The sequence below is a fragment of the Pongo abelii genome, chromosome 12 (assembly GCF_028885655.2).
Source record: "Pongo abelii isolate AG06213 chromosome 12, NHGRI_mPonAbe1-v2.0_pri, whole genome shotgun sequence".
In the NCBI taxonomy this organism is placed as follows: domain Eukaryota; kingdom Metazoa; phylum Chordata; class Mammalia; order Primates; family Hominidae; genus Pongo; species Pongo abelii.
The window spans coordinates 110,318,186-110,342,903 of record NC_071997.2 but is presented as its reverse complement, the minus strand read 5'-3'; the positions used below and the strand labels follow the sequence as shown (position 1 = coordinate 110,342,903).

Below are 24,718 nucleotides of genomic sequence, written 5' to 3'. Positions count from 1 at the left end.
CCTTGAGGAATCACCACACTGTCTTCCACAATGGTTCAACTAATTTACACTCCTACCAACAGTGTAAAAACATTCCCATTTCTCCACATCCTCTCCAGCATCTATTGTTTCCTGACTTTTTAATGATCGCCATTCTAACTGGCATGGGATGGTATCTCATTTTGGTTTTGATTTCCATTTCTCTAATGACCAGTGATGATGAGCTTTTTTTCATATGTTTGTTGGCTGCATAAATGCCTTCTTTGGAGAAGTGTCTGTTCATATCCTTTACCCACTTTTTGATGGTTTTTTGTTTTTTTGTAGATTTGTTTAAATTCCTTGTAGATTCTGGATATTAGCCCTTTGTCAGATGGATAGATTGCAAACATTTTCTCCTATTCTGTATGTTGCCTGTCACTCTGATGATAGTTTCTTTTGCTGTGCAGAAGCTGTTTAGTTTAATTAGATCCCATGTCTGAATAGCAATAGTGTTGGTGTTTAGCAGCTTCCCTAGACTGATAGTAAACCTGAGACCTAGAAAAATTAACCTAACCACATAATGTTAGATACCTGGTAAGCTATAGAACCAGCGCTTGAATCCTGGTCTTCCTAACCCTAATAGCCATGCTCTTTCATCACAGCTAAAAGTCACCAATTCTGGGATTATTTCTGCCATTTGTTTAGTGGCTTGAGAACAATTATTTATAACATCTTGTTGTACATGTATCTCACCTTATAAAATAAGATTAAAATATACTTTGCCAAGTAAAGATTGTTGAAAACATAAAAATTCTCGAATAACAAAATAAAAACTGGTCTTTCTCCACATACATACTCAAAAGTGCATTCACACACATATATACTCTTACCCCACAGGATAGAAAGTTGAAAGTCACTGTGCATCAACCATAAATCCCCATAGATCTAATCCAAAGAGTCTGAATGAAATTGAGATAAATATAGTAGGCGCAATGGATAGAATACAATTTGTGATTTAAAATCCATAAAATAACTCTAAGGGCATTGTGATTTATTCTATATTAAACCCATTTCCCAATCCTAATATTTAGGCCCACATGTTTTTAATATGCGATTTAACCACACATTTTACAGATATAAACATCACCATATGAGATTTCAATTAGCACTGATTTTCTTCCTGAAGACGTGCCTATTGGAATGAAATGTTAGGAATGGCTGGGAACTGATATATGTGGAGTTAAAGTGCTGTTAATTCAATTGCTTTATCTGATCCAAAGTCACTTAGATTATATTAAATTAGCCATCTGCTTGGCTTTCACCTTGGAATGTCTGCCAGATGCTGAATGTGTTTACAGAGTTCATTAGCAGACCCAACCTTAACAACTTTCTTGTGGTGTAACACCAGTGACCAGAAGTTTTCCTGAAAAGACATCATAGGAAAAAAAAAGTATAAGCTACACTTAAATAAATGTTTTTAAAATGAAATGTTTACATTTATTCTTAAATTTAAAAATAATTTTATTGGAAGGGAATTTGGACAAAGGATTCCTACTAAATACCACCTGATCTTTCGCTTCTCTTTTGACAGGCAATGACAATTGATCATACTCTAATATTAATAAAAATACCAATTTTCACAGATCTAGATATTATTAATTATGTTAGAACTATTCATGCAATATACACCAAAGGGAATCTTCTACCACTTTACACTTTTAATTTAATTTTGTTGAGTGAATTCCCACGAGCAGATGACTATTCTACCTTGTAGTGTATTATGGTGCATTATAGTCTAGTGATGGAAATTAATATGTAAAATCTAATTTTATTACCATGACAAAGAAACTGTTAGGTGAGGACCACTACATTTTGAAGGAGTTATAAGCAGCAACATTTGAGTTGGTTATTTAACGTTTTAGAATAACTGTATGTAAGGCATCCTAGGCAAAGTAAACAATTATGAAAAAGCTTTTTCAGTTGGGGAATTAATAATAGAATGTGGCAACTGGAGAAAGATGAGGCTGGAAAGACTCTCAGAGGCCAGATAATGAAGATCCTTGATTACTATCTAGGAAATTTGGTTGTTAACTGATCGATTATAAACAGGGAACCACTGAATTAGTTTTAAGCAGAGAAGTTACATGGCATAGCATGTCATTTAGAAACAATAAAAGTGTAAAATATATAAAGAAATTAAGCAAATCAAAGTCACCTAACTTAAGAGATTATTGTAAAGGTACAGGAGAGAAAATGAAAACCTTATCCTAAACAGAGAAAGTGGAGATGGAAAGGGGAGAGATTTAACAATTAATTAGGAAATAAATGCAATGAAATGTGTTTCACAATTAGAAATGAGAATGTAAACAGAGGAAAATATTGCAGATAACTTTAACATTTCTGATTTGTATGAAAGATGATTATGAGTTCAAATTTAGGAGGAAGGTTATGGAAATTAGAGGGAATAAGGGGCCATGACTCTATCTTTGGATATTTTAGATTTAATATGACTATTAGATATACTTGGAGGAATGCCTGTAGATAATTAGTTTATAAGTCTGAAATTCAAGACAGTGATCTGGGCTGGAGATACAAAGTTAAAGTTTGTTGCGGTGTATTCTAAATTTGGGATGGTAAAAATTAAATGAAGCTATCAAGGAAGTATATGTGTAATGAGAAGATAAGGATACTCAACATAAGACTCAAAGTAATATTATTGTCTAAGTCATAGGAGGAAGAAAAGATGGCTAAGGACTGCTCAAAGAAGTAAAAGGAAAACCAGAAGAAGGTATGATGGCAGAAGACATTGGAAAAGAGAGTAACTATAACAAGCAAAAATGATCAGGACAGTCTAATGCTACAAAGACATATTCTCTCTTACTCACAGTACTATAAAACCCAATAAGACAAATTAAAGTACCGAGGAAGAGGAAGAAGAGGAAAAGCTGATGGTAGCTGAGGAGGAGGAGGAGCAAAATAAAAAGGAAAGGAGGAAGAGGAGGAGGAAGAGGAGGAGGAGGAGGACGGACAAAAGAAGGAGAAGGAGATGAAGAAGGAGGAGGACAGGCACAGAAATTAATGAAATGTATTGAAGCTATCCAAACCTGATTATATACAGAATAAATTCTACAAATTCTGAGACTAGGCTTCATGGCTTAGTTACTAATTTATCCATCCACAATGAGAAAATCAGATGTGGGAGACAGTAGATAACATTTAATAAACTAAGAACAATATTAACATGTTTGATTTAGAGTAGTCAAATGTCTTTCCAGTACATAATGTCAGAGAAAGTTTAATCAGCATTATGAACTACTTGGAAAATTGTTATTATATCATCATTCTCATCCTCATTTTATCATGAAAAAATGAATACTTAGAAATATAAAAGTTAAAAAACCTGCTTATTCTCATACAGTCTGTGATGGGGCTATATGAGAATAGGACATTTAGGACCCAAGCCCAAATGTCTTGGCTTCAAATTCTAATCTGTAGTAGAAAAGTAAAATGCATTCTGAGTTCTGTGATGAACACTGCAACTGTCTTGGCCAGACCATCTCTCTCCTTCAGGGAGTAAATGAGAGACTTGAGATGAACTCCCTTCCAGCTCTGTGAGTCTGCATTTCTATTAAATATTCTGAAAGTTTTGCAATTGTAAATGTCCCCCAGTATTAATGAATACTTACCCAAACCTACAAAAATACTACTTTAAATTCAATTAATTTTCTAAAGAACTAAAGTTTATATCTTGGAGCAAAGTATTTCATTTTGATTAATTATCATTCAATATTTATAAAAGTTCACATTTCTGCTAGGTTGGAGCACTAGCTCCCATAACAGGCTATAATAAATGATAATGGATAATTATTATTTCAATTACCTTACTCCTTTTTTTAGAGATACTCACTTGTATTACAAATTGGACAATGCTCATTCATTTTGATGCACTAGTTCCAAAGTAACTTGTAGGCATTCATTGATAATGGTAATATATTTGAGTTAAGGGATATTCAGAACTGAATTGACAGCAACTTACTCAACACGTCAACTCTACACATTTCACCTGCTTTCTTTATTAATTTTTAATAGACATTCATTTTTAGAACAGTTTTAAATTTATAGAAAAATTTAGATGGTGCAGATAATCCCCATATGTCCCACACCCACAAATGACATCCTACAGAAGTATCTTACATCAGTTACAACTAATGAACCAATTTTGACATATTATTAACCGAAGTCTATAGGGCATTTAGTTTCCCAATGTTGACAAATTTTTATTAACTCAAGGCCATTGTTCATTCAAATTTCCTTAGTTTTCTCCTAATATCCTTTTTTTATTTTCTTTTTCATGATCCCTTTTAGGACGCCACACTAGTTAGTTGCCATGTCTCTTTATTCTCCACATATTTTTGACAGTTTTCTTGTTTTTGATTACTGACAGTTTTGAGGAGTACTTCTCAGGTGCATTATAGGGTTTTCCTTTATTGATAGTCGTCTGATGTTATTTCTGATGGTTAGACTGAGACTAGGGGTTTTGTGGAGGAACATAACCAAGATAAAGTGTCATTTCCATCACATTATATCAAGGGTACAAACTATCAACATAATTTATGACTGCTGATGCTGACCTTGGTCACCTTTTGGCTGAAGTCATGTTTGTTGGTTTTCTCTACTGCAGTGTTACTCTCTTTTCCCCTTTCCATACTATACTCTTTGGAAGAATGTCACTATGCAAAGTACAATTTAAGGGGAGAGAAGTTATTTTCCCCCTCTTTGCAGGTGGAATATTTAAATAGCTTATTTAGAATTTTTTCCATAGAAGATTTGTCTTTTCTCCTCCATTTAATAATTAATTTAATCATTTATTTACATCAGTATGTTCTGATGGATATTTATTTTGTATTTTGGCTAGCAATCCAGTACTATTTCATTTGTCACTCAGATTGTTTCAGCTTTTGCCATTGGGAGCTCTATTAGTTGGCTCACTTGCTTTATTTTACAGGAACATCAGTGTATATTTGTCTGCTCTGGAAATAGTCTTCTAAGTAGGGACCATGGGAAAAAGTTAATAGGGAGAAAAAGAAAGTGTTGAAAATTAAATATTCTAATTAAATAAACAAAATATAAAAATGTTAAGTCAGTATGTAAAAATATTTCTAATGTACTTAAATGCCAAAATTTAAGTTAATGATAGAATACAAAGATATTTACTTAGCATTACAAGTAATTATGATACTATATGAAAAATCTACTGAAAACTAGAAAAAAAAATTACCTATGACTAACATAACTTCATCCCTAAAAAAATCTAAGGGAATCCATTTTTAAAAACTATATTTGATCAAATAATTTTAGTTAAACAAAACAAGTAAATAAACCTCAGTAATATTCCTGTACAAGAATTGGATAAAGAAGGGATAAGATAGAACAAAAGATTCCATTTATTCTCAAAAATAAAGCACAAAATCTAGTTTTATGTGCACATGGTTTTGTTATCAAGATAACTAGACTTCTATTTCTAACTGCATGGTAGACCAGATACAATGAATGGCCTTTCTTGTAGCAATAATAAATAATAATAATACTGATTAAAACAGAAAAGCAATTATTAAAAACACATTGTCGATCAGGTAAAAATTGTAAATATCTGCAAAGGCCAAAGACAAAAACAAAGTACCAGAAACTCATAGGTAAACTGTACCCAAAACAGCTTTTATCCAGAGCATTTCTGAAAATTCCTGGAGATCTTGAGCCACACAAATTTCTGGGTTGGAGGAGGAGGCCTAGGGCCATCCAAGACAGTCTGTCAGGAAAACTTCACAGAACCCTGCATTCCTGATGTGTACCCTCAGTCTAAGTGTAAACAAAATCTAAACCTACTACATATACATAAATAGCAAGCATATTTTATGCCTAGATTTTGAGGCTAGATGTAGGGGAGGACATCTTCATTCAGCCAAGTCCAAAAAGCAATGAGTTTGTAATCCAAATTACCTTGAATCCAAAACATTCAAGGGCAGAATTTCATTGAAATAACTCTCCTGTAACTCTAAGTGCTTGGAAAAGCTAAAAAGTGATTTTCTCTGGAAGAGAACAACTTCTATTTGATTCTCAAACATTTTCCACAAATGAAGTTTTAGAAAAAAAATCAGTTCATTGTCTACAATTTTAAAAAGAAAAATGATAAAGAGACAGAAAAGAGTTATCCATATTAATCTAACATGTACTTCAGATATTAAAAACACCAGAGATAATATATCTCATGAAAATGTTGTACTTTTTATAAATGACTTCATGAGCTAAAAGAAATCATAAAAAGGAACAAATTGATTTGAAAATGAGTAACAGAACTTCTATAAGTAAAATTTCTAAACACTTGATATAACCAGTAAGCAATAGATTAGATATAGCTGAAGGAAGAATTGGTAAATAGAAAGCACATTTGATGAAAGTATATATGATGCAGCCTAGTGAAACTAAGATATAGCAAACATAAAGCATAGAAGAAGAACCTATAATAAATGCCTGATAGAAGTTCCATAAGAAGACAGTGGTACAGAGAAAATAGCTGAAGAAACTGTGTTAAAATTAAGAACTTCTGTTTATCAACAGACACCATTAATAATGTGAAAGGCATATCAAAAGTGGAAGAGAATATTTAGATTGCATATGATAGAGGACTTAGGCAGATATGAAAGTCTTATATATATCAATTAGGAAATGACTTGTAATCTAATTTTTGTTTAAATAAATAAATAAAATAAAAGACATAACCAGGCATTTTACAAAAGAATATATTAAATGGCCAAAAGACATATGAAAAGCTGCTCATTCTCATAAAATATCAGAGGGATATAAATTAAAACCATAATGACACAACTATACACCCATCAAAAAATAAAATAAAACAAAATGCCTATCCATACCGAGAGAAAAGCAAGAAGCAACTGAAACTTTTATACATTACTACATCAGGATTAATTATTTAGCCACTTTTTGAAAAATTGACAATATCTGCAAAAGCTGAACATACGCATATTCTATGCTATCACATTTTCACTTATACATATATACCCAGCACGAATATATACATATGTACTCCAGAAATTTGTATAGCTATGTTCATAGCACAATTTTTCCTAATAATCAAAAGCTGGAGACCAGCTACATGTTCATCCATATAGATACATAAATTACTAGAATTGGATAATATATAAACATAATCAATATCATTGTCATCACTCTTGAACCAAAAAAGCCAGAGACAAAAAGTGTACAGGATAATTCAAATTATAAAGTTCAAAAACATTCAAAATTAACATATGTTACTAGAAGTAAAGACAGTGGTTGGGATTTTGTAGGAAGGGATGATGAAGGGAAAATTGCAAGTGGAGAACTTTAGTAACTGAAAGGGGGAAGAATGCTGTTTCTAATAGAAAGAAAAATTATAATAGACTTGAAATAATGCCTACATGTGTCTATGCACAAATTCTTTAAAAAAATTATATACTTTTGATGATATTAAAGAAGGCCTAAAAAATAAGAAATATATTCCTCTATAGGACAAGAAGACTGAATATGAGAATGTAAAGTTTTTCTATTTTTACTTTTAATGAAATTCCAAACCAAATATCTACAGAATTGTTCATGGAAATGACAAATTTTTTCTAAAATTTATATGATAATACAAGAAGAACAGGGTTCTCCTAAAAGAGAAATGGGGTGACTTGCCCTAACAGGTATCAAGACTTACTATAAACTGTGCTATTTAAAATTTATGCACATGTGCAAACAACATTTATAGTTGAGCTGACCCTCCCGATCAGTGAGGAAAAAAACAGACTACCTAATTTTTCTTGAGTGGTGGGTTATCCATACAAAATAATTAATTTATCTTTACCCCCTATAAATAATAATTTAAGTGGAGTAAAAACTTAAATGTAAAAAGCAACATTATAAAACTTTTAGGAAACAAGAAAAATAAATGTGTTCATGACCTCATGATAACAAGGAATTTCTTAAACACCCAAAATGTGTGAACACTAAGAGAAAAGATCACAAATTTATGAAGTTCTGTTATGACCCAGTGAGTAAAAGGCAAGCTTTACTTTGGAATGATATTTGCACATCATATAATAAATTATTAAACTTTTATATTAAAAGATTACCTCAAAGCAATACAAAAAGTCAAATATTTTTACAGAAACATACACAGAAGGCATGAAGAAAAGAGGAAATAAGAATGAGTCATAAATGTCTGAAAATAGTTGGTGTCTCATTGACAATGAGAAATGTGTAATTTTTAAACATGGTATGTGAAAAAAAATTAGCTACCATTTCACATCCCTGTTTGGTAAATATTAAAAATTTGAACAGTACCAGATGTTGGAGAAATTCCTTAGCAAACTACTCTATTTATTGCGGTGCAATTGTACATTGGCACAACCACTTTGGAAAAGGGTTTAACATTACTAAGGAATGCTCCATTCTACGTCTAGGGAAACATGACGGAGAAACTCGTGACCGACCAAGTGCAGTGAGAGATGTATACAAGAATGTTCGTATCACCCTTTTTCACAAAGGCAAAAAAAGGAAATGTCCAAATATCCATCAATGACAGATAAACTCTAGAACATTCTTATAGCAGTTAAAATGTTAACTACATTAGGACTACACAGTGACTTGTACCCACACGGATGAACAATTGAAGCATTATATTGCTGCAGAGAGGCAAATCAAAGAAGCATTCAAGCCACACGTTCTTGAAGTGTGCATGAATAGAAGATAAACTACCTTTAATAAAAGTGTGAGGCTGATGAAAACAGAATCCAAAATCGTGGTCACCTGGGGGACAGATAACACTATGCTGTCGGTGAGGGACACCCTGACCATTTCTAAAGTCCTGGTGACATTCTTTTTATTAAACTGAGTTTTGACTATGTGGGCAGCCATGTCGTTATTCTTGAAATTTTACATATGCATTTTCTAAACTTTCTCTGTTTCACTAGAATTAAATTATTAAGAAAAGAGAAAAATACCATGCTTTTTGAACTATTTTAAAGAATTGAATAAAAGAACACATAAATCTATTAGACTAGAAGGCAAAACATAAGAGATGTTTGAAATTTCTGTACAGATCTAAATTGCAGAAAACAATTGTTCTTTGGAAACTGACTATATACAAATACATATATATATATAAAGTTACATATATATGTTGCATATGTATTATATATAAGTTGCATATATATAGCCATAGATAAATTATATAACTAAGAATATTCTGGAAAGACCAGAACCTCAGTATATTCCTTTCTGTGGCTCCATAGGTCTCCCCAGGTGGGAGTTTGAAGGGCTCAAGAAGCAGCCAGAAATTTTGCTGGGGTCTATATCATGCCTCCATGGCAGCCGCTACCTCTTTTTTCTCTCTGTTTTTGCTTTTGCCCAGCTCATACCAGGTCCCCTCCTGTACCACTGCTAACCTCCTCCAGATCACAAGTGTCCTTTCCATCACATACTCCTGACCACATTGCCGCCTGCTACCTCTTTCAATCTGAGAGCCACCATGTTTAGCTAGAGGTGCACAGGTGGAGACCCTGATCTGTCCTGAATCCCTGGAGCATCCCGTAGTGTGTGTGTGGATGTGGGGGATCAGGGGGACGGAATGTGTTTTTTAATATGTTGCCAGCTTGGGCAGCTTGCCAGTCTCAGATGTCTATAATAACCCCTTTGTTCTAGAGAACTGTGTCTCTTCTCACTGCAGAATCTTTCAGAGGAGGGCCACAGAGCAGAATTGAGCCTGTTTTCCTTTTTATTATAGCTTTTTCCTTTCAAAGATACAAATTCAAGGAGTGGCAGGGACAGGCAGATGATTCTTTTAGGCACAAGAAGAGACCAGACGCATCTGCACACTTTCTCTGTATCTCTGCATCTCTGAGCTGCTGTAACACATAGCCTCCTCTGGCAAATTTCCCCCTTTTTCCCAGTGTTGTTCTTTTCAGAGTACCTTTGCTTCTTCACACACATTGGCTTTCCTTACCACCATCCCACCCCATATTTGTTAAACATCTCTGCATGTGTCCGTGCTAAAATTATCAAGATACGGAAAAAATTAAGGACTATAATAGAATAAATTACCCCAATATATTAGCAAAAAATGTACCTGGAAACACTAGATCTCTCTAGAAATACCAGAATTCAAATTATAGCAAATGAGATAACGTTATAGATGTATTAACATATGAAGATAAAGATAATATAATTATCTAATGCAAGCACAATTATAGATAATTGATAAACTAATTGCAATGCCATTGAATATTAGTACTTTCAGAAAGCAAAATGACATAATATAAGGCCATAGAGATATTGGTAAAAGAAAACTATGTAATGCACTTAATATGTGCACACAATATCTTTTGGGGCGGGGCATTTTACTGTAACCTATAAAGATGAAACATTTCACTCTAACCTGCTAAATCTAAAGCAAACAAAATTCAGTCTACCACCACCATCAACAATGACAACAAATTAGGAAAGTAAAGTATGTATTTAATATTAAGATATTTTAATACATTGTGGCATATCAATAAAGCATAATTTAAAAGTTATGATATTTAGTAACAAAAATATGCAACCTATAAATGATTTATGGCATATTAATAAAAATTAGTTGTTAAAAATTTACAAATGTACATTCTGCATATTGAATCTGATGTACACATTTGAAAATAGTTATTTTGTCATGAAGTGCAGTTGGATTACAAACTTGAAGCTATTTGCTTAAACAAAATGAAATTGCCAAGTTTCAACTGTTTTTGACCTAGAACAAAGGAAATGGCATATGGTAATATCTAACATATTAAAAAGGCTATACCTTGGAAAAATGAGAATACTAATTTGCTCTCCAAGAATGTATACCAAGGGTATCTATAAAGGTAGGAAGTGATAGATCCCACAGATTTCTTAACCCTCTTCAGTTGAATAGTAAACCCTTTGACATTTTAAGATGCATTTTAAAAGTTCTTTGAACCCAAATATTTATTTGCTACATGACACTAAATATTTTCTAGTCTTCCCCTCACTTATGAAGCCACAAGCATAAGACAGTGATGAACGAAGGGCACCTAATGGCAGTCAAGCCCATATTTCTAATAAAATTCCAGCGTGCCCTCCGACACAGGGCTTCAAGCCTATCCTGCTATCTTTTAGCTTCTCCTGACTATGCAAATCCATTTGGCCGAAACAACCTGAGAAAACTAGAATTATTTGCAGAATCACTGCAAGAGAGTTCAAGCATGGAAGAATCATTATTCATAATTTGCTGCCTATGGTAAAAATCAGTACCAGTCTGTTCATTTTCACTTACTTATTCACTTGATAAATCATCGAGTAGACATGATTTTCAACCTCCCCCAAGAAAGACAAAATTCTTTCAGAAAATAATCACTCAATGATTTAAGCTGAAAATATAAATGTAGTGCATACAGTACATAGAAATCTCTGTCAGCTATATAAATCTTATACACGTCCTCCTTCTCTTCTGTGGTATGACAATGCTAAGAGACCAAAGAATGTTTATAAGCAAAGATTTTTAAAAATTCTCAATGTCAAGAGTTTCTCATGACATTTTCAAAAATAAAACAAGTTGGATATAAACTCCACCCAGTGAATCAATTTGAGGAAAATGACTTTTTTTCTTTTTAACTCTGGATGAGACCAGATTTCTGGTAGAGCCATTTTTAAAGGAAGTGGGCTGATAAGTCTAAACAACAAAAAGGCACAAATGAGAAGAAAATCAGATTTAAAGAAGGAACAAAATGGGCGGGTAGAATACTAAGGATAATTTTTTTAGACATAAATGGTAAAAGAGGAAATATGTGTGTGAATGCCCATTGTTGATTCTGTGTTAATCACCTGTGTTAGGCTATGTCATGGTAACAAACAACTCCCAATCTCAGTGGCTGATGAGGACAAAGGCCTATTTTTCACCTTTGTTGGTTGGAATCCAGACTGAAGAAGCAGCCTGCCTGCATCTAAAACATGTAGTCTCATGGCACAGGGAGAGAATCAATGGTGGGTTAAGGAATGGCTCTTTGAACTTCTCAGATGTAGCCTACTTTATTTCTGCTGGCCTTCTATTGGCCAAAGCAAGTCACATGACCAAGCCTGACATCAGTGAAAGGTGATACTATATTCCTCTTGCAGGGAGGGGCCCTTCAGTGAAGGATCTAATAGAGAAGGGTAGCAAACACATGGGAAGAATAATACAATATACTATAATTTCCTACAAAATCTGCTATCTATCTCAGATGGAATTTTTTAGATAAACTTTACTTAAATCAAAGAAAATGGAACTGTTCAGTTGTCTCAATGGAAGCTTTGTACAGGGATTAATTACACTGGATTAAAAAGAAACTATTGGGAAAGGGCTGAAATTTTTTTAACCATATAGCAGGCTCCTTAATTTGTTTATGTTCATATTTGAGATAGGCATTATAGTATGAACTAAAGTTGATTGCTACCTGCATAACTTTATTCTTCTCATCTCATGATTTATGGCTGGGGCTGTAAGGATCTAGTAAGCATTGCCCTTTCTTCACTCCCTGAGATTGGAGCCAATTGTGAAACACAAAAGACAGAAAAATAGAGATGAACACATTAGCTGCATTTACAGTAAAATCAGCTGGACAATGTAGCATTAGGCCCTCCCATAAAAGAGCTTAATAATACTCACTGCCCTAATATTAAACAGACCGATTCAACTATGACTGGCAAAACGGGACAAGTTCAAGTCTCCACCTCAAAGAGAGTCACCTCACTGCATGGATTATTACAAACTAACTTTTACTCCTTCTACAGGTGAACCAGCCTGAAAGAGGAGACATAAGTTAGCCTTTGCAGAGCATGCTCAGCTACTACATCCAAGGACATCAACCAAACGATTTAGCATGAACAAAGTAGGCCAAGAACCTGAGTTTAGATGAAAGGAAAACATAAAGAGTATACAATAAGTACCCCTTCATAACACTTCAGCTTTCTATTCACTTAGCTGTTGATCTTACACGTTAAGTCTATTGTTAAGCCGTGATGGAGGTATCCTCTACTTGCATCTTCACTAGAATGTTCCCCCAGAACTGAGTACCTGGTTTTGTACATCTTTTTGATACAACTGGTGGAGAGTTTAAAATCCTTCCAGGAAGGCTCCAAAATGAGACAAAACAGTACATTAATCGATTTGAAGGCATTTCTGTACCTAAGAAAAAGAACCACTTCCTCTTGTATGTTCCATCCCTTAACTAAGCATTCAGTTGTTGCAGCCTGGGATGTTACTCATTGGAAAGGGTTTGTTCCCTCAGGACCACCTAAGTTGCTTTCGTTCAATATCACGTTTCTTATATGCCTCTTGCATTAAGGAGTCCAAAGAATTTAGGGCTATCACAGTACACATAGAAAACACAACAATCATAACTCTAATGTATTTATCTGAAGCCAAATTATGTCGCCAGAATCCAGTACTTAATAAAGCCAAAGAGTTCTTTATCAGGAATGATAAAAAAAAAAAAAAGATCATAATGTGTCATCTTTAGCTGGGAGATGCTAAAGAGGAGAATGGAATGGCATAAGCTGAGCATGCTAAACTCCTTCCAGACCATCATTCTGACAATGCACCCCTCTTCTCTTGCAGGGATGAGGGATGGAGAGAAAAGCCAAAAGTGTTAGTCAGCTGGAGATCCTCCACATGTTGATATGAGAAGTTAGGATTCAGTACTCCTTCCTAATACATAGATATAATTGCATGGACAAGGTCCAGTCTTTACAAAAGTAAACAGAAGGATAGCTTTGCTATTTCCTGTCTTACTGAGATCCAAATAATTCTACGCATCTGCTCAAAGGTCCTTTGCAAGATGCTTCCTCCCTAACCATAAATCCATAGACCACAGATAATGCAAAATAGACTCTAATTAATTCAGACCTGGCAGTGACTGAGTTAGCACTTCTGTTGGGATTCAGTAAAGGCTATTAAGTTAGCAAGATAACTCCTCAGGCAGGAATCAGAGTAAATTAAATATATACTATATTTATAAACACCACCTTCTTTAATAAATAACCTTCAATGAATTATATTCAAAATGTATGGTAGATTATTGACATATATGAGAGTCAAAAATGGCATTTATTCATATGACAAGGTCTTAGCAAATATAAGAGGAGCTATGAAAAAATTACAAATAAAAGAGGATTGTAATTCCAAGTTCTGGTTACACTACCTGTAATGATTAATTCACTTTTTGGCCATACTTTAAACATCTCGATTAATTATCACAGGCTGAGAAAGGCCTCAAAGGAAAAATTTTCTGCCATAGAACATCTGTTTTATAAGCTATTTATTCCAGTCCATAAAAACTTAAATTCCGTCTATTGTATTTCTATTCCTTCTATTATATTTCCACTAAAGAGTCATTCAGACCATTCTAATTGGCCATGAGTAAGAGAATCCAATGGATCGCACCTGAAATGCTAAGTAAATATGTATCTAAATCCTATCTGTGTTTCATGATCCACTGTATATCTCTTCTATACCAGGAAAGTTTCTCAAAGTCTCAACAATTCATGGCCAGCTATTTATGCAATAAATTTGCATGGCTAGATATCACCATAAATGCATATGTTTTGTCACACAAACAGAAGTGAGCACTGTATGGATATAATGTATACTATGGCTACTTTCAAGATCATTTGAGGTCATTTATAATAAAATTACATTTAAAGTAGAATAAATACATAAATATTGGAAAATATTTAGAAACCCAAATAAAATAGAATAAATAAATAAATATTGGAAAATATTTAGAAACCCAAGAACCATCAAGCAAAGATCAATTTGATATCTGATGCTGAACTGTAGATATCTGTGTGTTTTTGACCAATAAGATGAGCAGGTGACAAAGATGACATTCAACTATGCAAATAAAAAAGCCCAACTTATTTTCTTGGCTGGATATGGAAGCATCTATCACCGTATTGTATTCATAGAAGCACACTTTTTCCCCCTAAAGTTGTTTTTGGGTTCTACATCTTAGGGTAGGGGTGTTACAACAGGGGTCTGAACATATCTTTTTTTTTTAAATCAAGTTAACTGTCTGCCATCTCAGAGTGACTTTTGTAGAACATATACATCTTGACTGCATATTTTTTTTTCTAAATGAGTAATTGTAAAATCAGTCCCTAGTAGATAATAGATGGAATTCAATGTTTCTCATTTCAATGTTGGGGAATGCTAGACAAAAATAAATTTTGTAGTTTTGGTCTAGCTGTTAAAATAATAAAATACTTTGTTGTTCTAATTGTTTCTCTTTACATTAGTAGTCAGAAGAATAAGGTAAATTCTGAAAAACAGATAATATCCTAATCCATTAAATAAATATTTGTTACTATATAAAGACCATATGTATGGTGTTGGTCTTCAAAGATAGAATGGATAAGAACAAAGGTTTAGTAAAGAAGAAAAACATTCAAATATATAATCATAATATAATGTGTTAAATTCTTTTTTTTTTCTTTTTTTTTTTTTTTTTTTGAGATGGAGTCTCGCTCTGTCACCCAGGCTGGAGTGCAGTGGCACGATCTCGGCTCACTGCGAGCTCCGCCTCCTGGGTTCACGCCATTCTCCTGCCTCAGCTTCCTGAGTAGCTGGAACCACAGGTGCCCGCCACCACGCCCGGCTAATTTTTTGTATTTTTAGTAGAGATGGGGTTTCATCGTGTTAGCCAGAATGGTCTCGATCTCCTGACCTCGTGATCCGCCCATCTTGGCCTCCCAAAGTGCTGGGATTACAGGCATGAACCACTGAGCCAGGCCTATAATGTGTTTAATTCTTAAATAATAGTCTGTATGGTGAAATTATGAATGGTCCACTAGAGGATTATTGATTTTCTTTGTCATGACCAATAACCATGCTTGCAATATATCTAAAAGATGAATCATATTATTTAAGGATATGTTAATGTGTTAGGGATTTGAGGGAAAATCCTCACTATATTACTTTATAATTACATGCAGACAGTCAATGCACTATTATTTCTCAGGCTGATTCTGGGAGATATATAAACATACAATCCTTAAAGCTACACTAATATCCTGAGAACTATGACTAACAGCTCATGTAATATCATTTTCCTTAAATCCTACTTCAAGGTAGTCATATTGTCAATAATCAATATATAGACATACATTGTATATTTAGCAAATGCACAAATATATATATATAATATTGATTATTTATTGAATGACCTTTACAGAAAGTATTTGGATATTAATTACTGTTTTCCACTACTTTTGTTTTAAATTCACCTTCAAGTATGTACAGGGAACATTGTGACAATCAAAAGCTCATTAAGAGATTGAATATGGATTATGTAAGTTACAAAGCAGAATATTAATCAGATTTTTAACAGATTTGCCTTTTAAAAACATTGAATTACTTAGAGAATTCTGCATCATGTCTGTTAACTTTCAAAATGTCCTTCTACTGCAATAAAATTAAGACTGAGAAATTAGCAGTATACATAGTTATACCACTGTTCTGGCTTGATCCAAAGATTTGTACTTCTTCAAATTAACTATTGTGCATTTAGCCCCAACCGACACTCAATCCATAGCTTTGTAAGAAATGTTTATCAAATAAAACAAGATCATTAATACCCTCAAGCCATCCACAGCCCTCCTTCTGCATCACTATGGTAAGTATGAGATCACAGAACAAGAAAGCCCAGACTTGCAACCCTGGCCTCGCAATCATCCACGAGCATTTTGGCAAGTGTCTGATGCAGGCTTTGCCCTATGCAAGCCAGGGAGGTGGGTGAGATATGACACAGTGCTTATTTTGATGGCGCTTAAATTCTTGATTCCTCTTTTTTCCTCCTCTAACATAAAAGCAATCATCAGGTTCATTGAATGATGGCTGTAAACCTTGCATAAAAGAATTCTATCATTCAAATTTCCACTTCTCATTATCCACATGAAGTATGCTTAATCAAAATTATTGATTAATTGTACATGTGAAAAAGTAAATGATTGACTGCAGCCACTGTGATACACTGACGTGCCCATTCCCCTCAATTTTTCAAACAATGGATGCTTTCTAATGTGAAAGCAATAGCCTTCCAGAATTAAGATTTACTTGAGTATACAAATAATTACAAAAGAAGAGTAAAGGGTTCATTAATTTACCAAGTTACTATTAGTCTATGTTGGTCTTCATCCAGAAAACATTCACCAGAGGGAGGTTATAAAGTATGTTTTCTATGTCCAAATGACACGTATACTCTATTAAGTGCTTAGAGCTGCGCGGGTGTGGCAGCAAACAATACTAACCATCACTCACAAGATCTGAGATGTGACAAATGATAATGAGCTAAAGCTCTGCTCCATCCCCACATTCAATTTGAGGATCTTTCTGGATAAAAAGGCTATTACATCCAGAGATGTCATTGCCATCACAACAGTCAATAGAAAAGTCATTTATTTTTAAGGAGCTTTACTTCATATGTTAACCTTTCCAGATTTAAGTTCTAAATTCTCCAGGATCAATTAGAATTAATCCAAAGCATAATATCATACTATGCTTCCCTTTTATTTATTTATTTTTAATTCTCCTACCAGAAACAGACAGGCACACCAATTGTGCTGTTGAATAGCCCTATACAAAGGAAAACATTTCCTGCCTATGATCATTACACAATGCAAATATTTTCCTGGAGAACCTTATAATTCATCATGCTAAATAGGAAAATGGCATGGCCTTTTTGCAGTCCACTGTAAGTACCCGGAAGAAAGCTCACTGGTCTCTTGATGAGTTGGGACCAATGATGAGTTGGATAGGAGTGACTCCCTCCATCTCCATCTGCTGCCACTTCATTCCACTAGGGATTAATTGACTTGAACCAAATTAGCAGATACTCTCTGTGCAGTTGCTTGATGAGTTGATGATGATTTCAATTCAACCACTGATTAACTTGTTGGAATGTCCAGGTGAAGTGATAATTGTTTTAGAAATCTGAATTTAAAATTTAAAACTAAATTTCTGCTGACAACATAGAAGAAACAGAATTTAATCAGGGAAAGCCTGTACTAATATGTATTTGCTACAGCAGTAAGGAAACTCAAAAAATTGGTTCTATCTTTGATGCATGTGCTTTAAAACATCAGTGTCATGTCTGCCGTCCATTTTTCATTCTCAGAACAACAGGAATGGTTTAAAATATTACGTAAAGAATGTATAGCAGATTTTTGAATCAACAACTGTGAAGAAACAATGTGAATAACCAAATTAAAGATGTGACAGTTGAGAAATTGGAAACAAGTTATTATGGAGCATGTGTACACTCAAGGTTCGTAAAAGGTTCTTAAAATAGAATTAATCCTTACAAGCCACTAATGTTTCTGTACTAGATTAATGCTACTATTCACAGAGGCTGATCATCCCCAAGGAAGTTCACAGTACATCAAACTAACACTGTTCACTAAAGGACAATTATATTTGGTAGAAATAATCCCCTTGAAAGTAGAAAAGGAAAAGAAAATCAATCACTTCATGATTTAATGAACTATCCAAAGCAATGCTGGCCATTACCAAATATGAACTACAGTGACAATAATTAGAACTCACCTCGTTAGGGAAAAACATTCACATTTTAGACTACTTTAAATTAAAACTCATTAAAATTTAGTTTATATTCTTTACCAAAAAAAACCTATCAGCAATTTTGAAAATGCATCACAAGTTCTAGATATCCACTAATGATGTGACCATTCATTTAAGAATATTACCTTTAAATAGGCATGTAGTCACTGTAATACACATCAAAAACGTTTTTTGTTTAAATATGGATGTACTTCCTTCTGATCAATGTTTGTCTCAATAATGATGATTAAATCTTATATTAACAAATGCAGGAACATGTTAAATGGAATGGAGAACTTGTCTTTAACAACTTGTTATGCGTCTAGTAAAATCCTAGCCTTGTCTCTCACTTCCCTTTCTGTATACCCTACTCAAAGTCTTGACCAAACATATCTGATGCTGAGCATGGGTCCACTAGCTAAGTTCACACCTTTGTTTATGTTCCCCGTTTGCCTCTAAGATTCAGCATTTCTATCTCTACCTGATATCCAGCCCCTAGTCAAGTCCAAGTAGAATTAGTAGGTATTTTTCAGTCATAGTTAGTATCTCCTTGGGGGGCCTCTCATGTCCTTTTTATGCATATCTCTATTATAGCACTTTTCAGGGTTTTTCACAGCTGGGAATTTATAAAGGTTTCTTCCTGCTAGACCTGGAGATCCTGGAAGGAAGAGTCTACATCTTTGTTAGCTCAGAGATGGAAACCTAGGTAGAAAATTTGAATTAGGGAAATTAGTACAGAAAGTTGCAAATCCATCTGGGAAAGAATCCATCATCTCTCACTGATGATTTCAATTAGTCTGACTTTTTACAAGCTTAAAGCAAAATCAACAGACTTGAAATATAATAACTGATCCTATTATAAAAATTTGATCTTTACCATATTCACATACCCAAAAATTATATTTCTATGAAGATTTTTGTCATATAATTAGTGGTTAATCCATGTTATTCATGGATATGGGGTTCAAGGTCTACCTATGCTACTTAATTACATGAGTATGGAGAAATTCTGTCAACTCCCTAAGGCTCAGTTTCCTCATGGGAAAATGGTGATGACAATAGTGTTATCTTATAGGACTTTTAAAATAATTAAATGAGTTGAATGCATAAAAAGCAAACTATAAGGGGTATATTAAACATATACAATTACTAGACCGGAACACATGAGCACCCATGCAGAATATTTGAAAGCACAAAGACATCTTAGTGAGTTTCGAAGCTATTACCTAAGAAGTCTTTGATAATTTTCTAAACTGCCTAAGGCATCTGGGAAGGCTCCTTTTTCTTCTGTCTTACGGAGGAACAACTAAAAAAAAAAAAAACAACTGAAGCCCAGTTGGAGAGTACGTATTCTATAGCAGGTTTTCTGCATATCTTTATTGATTACCATCATTTCTATCTCAAGTAACAGACATTCCAACCAGTAGAAGTTTTAGCTCTAGTTGCAAAACCAAAGGCAGTACTATGTTTACGACTCTAGACAACACAATCATGGTATGTAGTGAAAACCAAAACTCTCACCTACTTCCCCAGACATGGATGGATTCTGCCAACTCTCCATATCTAACCACCCTGGTTTCTTTTTGCAATATGGTGAAATCTAAGACAATAAGAAGAATATTTATTATTTACAACTATTAATATAAAGAAAACAATTTTTATTGATTTTTATTTTCCAAACACAATTCCTAGATCTATCACTGATGCACATATACTATAGGAACACATTGGTAACATGGTAACAAGGAAAGCCTAAATAATTCTGGAATTAGATACAAAAGACACAAACAATGCTTCAAAGTGAAAGTAAATCACCTTTTTTCAATATTAAAACTTATCTCAACATTTCCATAGTTACAGAAAGCTTGAGTGATCTTGGAAAGAACTCTATGCACAGAGAGCTTTAATTGTTGTTTCCTTTAAACTAGGGGCCATTTTTCTAATTCTGGCAATATACAACTCTCTTCAGCATTAAGATTCTTGATTTATGCTCCTACATAAATTCCCTCCCTCATCATCCTAATGAGTAAAGCCTGGTAGGAGAGGGAACACATTTTGATTAATAGTGCTTTGATAGTTATCACTTCTTTGTTTATGAGAAAACTTGCTAGCTGCCTCTTAGTTGCAAATTAGAAAATGATACTTCAGTCATCCAATCCTCTCTAAGGTTTCTAAGGGAATTCAGTTCTAGTTAATTAGTGTTAATGAACTGCTATTCTTTTCCTGGCACTGTATTTAGTGAGTGTAAACACAGGAATGATCATGGTGCCTGCCCTGAAAAAGCTTATAGTTTAATCAGGGAGATAGACATATGAAGATGTAAGTGAAATAGTGTTATTGAAATGTGGCTTCTATATGCTATGCAGACAACGGGAAAAGATGAGGCACTGCAGAGAAAGAAATAAATTCTAGTGCGAATGAGAACGTGTAACAAGTGAAACTTCCAAGCCCACTAGTTTGTGAACAGAAATGTGGTCACATCAACATATTAATCACCCTAACCAGCTGATACAATAGCTCCCCATGAAGTCTGCTCTGGTGTTTCTGAGAGTCCCCAGGTAGTGTCTTATATCCTCCTAATGTATTTGGTTTTTTTCCTTCTGCTCCTGCTTTGCTGTTCATGTTCACTGTTTATAAATTGAGGAATCTCCTCCTCACCTACATGGTGAGACGTGCCCTCCACAGGACATCTGCTTTCCTGCTCAGCATGCCAAATCCACACTCCACTGGGACACTAAACAGCAGTGGACTCTTCATACCCCATTCTGTGGGACACCTACTGAGTTCTATGTCTCTTTCCAATCTCTGTATTACAGTTGCCCAGCTGTGACTGAAGCACTACTGCTTGCATGATTTGCCCAATGTCCTGCATGGATTTTCTCCTTTATATTTTATCTGTAGCCTCTCCCTCTAATTAATGCAATCTTAAACACTGGTGCGACATACTCTCTAAATTCTAGACATCTGAACATCAACATTTTCTTTATTAAGACTTCTCTGCAACTCTCCTATTCCTTGATTAGGAATGATGGTAAGTGTATGTTGCATGGGGAATACTAGCTTAACAATTCATGAGACAGAGCCAGACCACGAACTCTACTTGGACTTAATTCCTGCTTTTACTTCTAGGAGAGATGAAGCCTGAATTTAAACTTAACGACTAGACAGGAAAGGAGGAGGAGCCACACAGACAAAGAACAGAATGTGAGTCAGTCCAGAGTACTTTAGGAACTATGAGGAAGAGTGGAAATAACGACTCACTTGGCTTGATATTAGGGAGCCATGACTCCATTTTACCTGAAGGAAATAATATAGTGTTGACTCTGCAGCACGATGCTCACTGTGATCTACAAAAATGTGGAGGCTTAAATGGAGACTGAAAATACTAGAGAGAATGAGCATTCGAGAGACAATTATGATAATTGATGAGTGAGTAATTACTGAAATGCAGCATTGGCTGTGAGATGAATATAAGAGACCTTACAGGGATATAGGCAATTAGGAGAGAAGAACATCATCACCAATTTTCTAGGTTGCATAACTTAGAAAGTGTTAATACCATTAACCAAAACAGAAAAATAAGCTAGAGAAGCAGGTTTGCAGCTGAAGTTGGGGAGTGGGGAGAATAATAAACATAGTTACAGATGTGTTGAGCTTAAAAACCCTGTGGTACGTTGTGAACAGGGGACCTGTAAGAATTTGGGTATATCTTAAGCTGGATCCCAGCAGGCAACTGGGTTGGAGACACAGGTTTGAGTCATCAGCATGTACATGGCAGTTTAATCAGATCAGTGGGGCAGATTGCAAACCTAGGCAAAGCTTGAATGAGAAAAAAGTTGAGGATCAAAAACAGAACTCTTAGGAAAACAAAAAAATATATAACACATATTTGCTGGACTAGTACATGATAAAAAGTAATTTGTCCTATGTTCTCTGTTTTATTCACATGATTTCCTATAAGAATCCTTTTTCTTTTTTCATTCTTTTGTCATCTTTTTTCATAAAGAGGTAAATGTTGTGCTGTTACTTGTCCTGAAGATGAATATTCTGTTCAGAAATGAGGCTGAAAACATTGTCAACGAGATTAGGTATCTGGAAAATAACGTTAAGTTTCAGGAAGCTGTTCAAATAAAAGGCCCTAGAGTTCAACACATTTCTACTGCACACTAATTGCCATAACAACACATACAGATGCATTTATTGAAATCAAGTTTCAAGGCAGAGATGTCCAAACTTTCTCATCATGATATTCTAGTGCCTGGTACTTTTTACACAGTGTCTATGCTGTGGAGGTAAATTCCAGCACATCTGAAATTTGCCTAAATTGTTTTGCTGAGGTAAGAGATGTGCCTTCAGGGTACTGGGTGACCCTTGGTAAAGGCATAACATCCACTGATTAATAGTGTTATTTTGTAACAGTGGGTCCAAGGATGTTTGTGTCAATTTGATAGCATGGTTTATTGATAAACAGTAAGATGACGGTTTGCCCCTAGTTTCAGCAAGAACACCCTAGAGGGCCCTACCATTGGAGCCATTTATGTAACAACAAATATGCCTAGATAACAAGCAGGGTATAAGAAACCATGGCCAAGCCTCCATAGTGAACTCCCTGGTTCTGAGGTGCACACGCACACGATGAGATGGTCCTGATCCAAGAGAGGAAGTGTATCCAGTATGGTCCTGAAGCAAGTGGAAAGTTTCACTCATGCCTGGTCTCTCCACACCCTTTACTGTGGAGCAGCCTTTGGCTGCAAATGCACATTCTTAGTTAAATGCTGTTTCTAAATTATATCATTTTCCTCCAATAAATCATAGATTTGTAAGTACTGTCATTTTGGGTCCTATGAATCTTCTATAAAAATTGAATCCCATCTGGCTGTCACCATTAACACAGTGACTCCAAACCAAATTAATTAATTAGCTAGGTCCAAATAATTTAACAAGTGTTTATTAACAACTTAGTCATCATTTGAAAGAAAACAATATGCACACATGGAAAGAATACATACAACTTTCATCTCATGTTTAAGTAACCACAATTAGTCACAAATGATGTGCACCTGAGCATGCTGTACAAGTCAAACCTTGGAATCAGATTGAGCACTGCCACCCTTGTGTCCTGTTCCATGATGATTTTCACGTCATGTTTTCTTTGTATTACAGCAACCTCCCAAATCCCAGCTGGCATCACCTAGAGGAAAATTGCTCAATCTAACACTCAAACTGTGAGCTGCCTTGAGAGTATTTTGTGGGATGTCTAACAAACATTGTTGCATTTCACTGAAACAATTAAACTATCCCAAGATACCCATGTGAATTTTCCATGGCACCCAAGGGCACTTCAGCAACTTTTGGGACCCACAGATATAAGAGAATGACAGAAACAAATCCCTTGTTTGCGCAGGCTTCCCGTAAGAGTCAACAGTTAGGGTTTGGAGATGGTAAGTTGATAAGGGTCAGTATAGAAAGACTATATATACATTCTTCAATATTCTATATTCTAGACATTGTAGAAAATTCAAGAATGGGATGCTGAGATGCAATACCTTAGGAATTTAGAGAGTGAGCCACTTTCTAATTTTTGAAATATTATATTTAATTCTATAAGCCAGAAGGGACTTAAGAGTCAAGTTGCCTCCAAAAGGTGATAAAAATGAATTTTTGGTATATATATATTTATATATGTGTATATATGTATACCTATACACATATATGTACATATGTATACATAGATACACATATGTGTATACATACAGATACACGTATGTGTATATATACATAGATACACATGTGTGTATATACGTAGATACACATGTGTATATATACGTAGATACACATGTGTATATATACGTAGATACACATATGTGTATATATACGTAGATACACATATGTGTATATATACGTAGATACACATATGTGTATATATACGTAGATACACATATGTGTATATATATTGACTTTTATACACATATATGTGTATATATGTGTATACATATATACACACATATGTGTATATATAAATGTTTTATATATAATATATATACATATATAAATGTTTTATATATAATATAT

At 34.4% G+C, this 24,718-nt stretch overlaps 1 long non-coding RNA gene across 5 annotated transcripts in view; it reads right to left on the bottom strand.

Annotated features, from left to right (window-relative positions):
• LOC129057743 (uncharacterized) overlaps positions 1-24,718 on the bottom strand; it is a 388,559-nt gene that overhangs the window by 129,133 nt on the left and 234,708 nt on the right. Inside the window, exon 12 of one of the 5 annotated variants that reach the window (XR_010136346.1) lies at positions 20,168-20,246. The exons of 3 other annotated variants lie outside the window; for them this stretch is intronic. This is a non-coding gene — a long non-coding RNA (uncharacterized LOC129057743). One more of the 5 variants, XR_010136335.1, reaches the window with a different exon arrangement.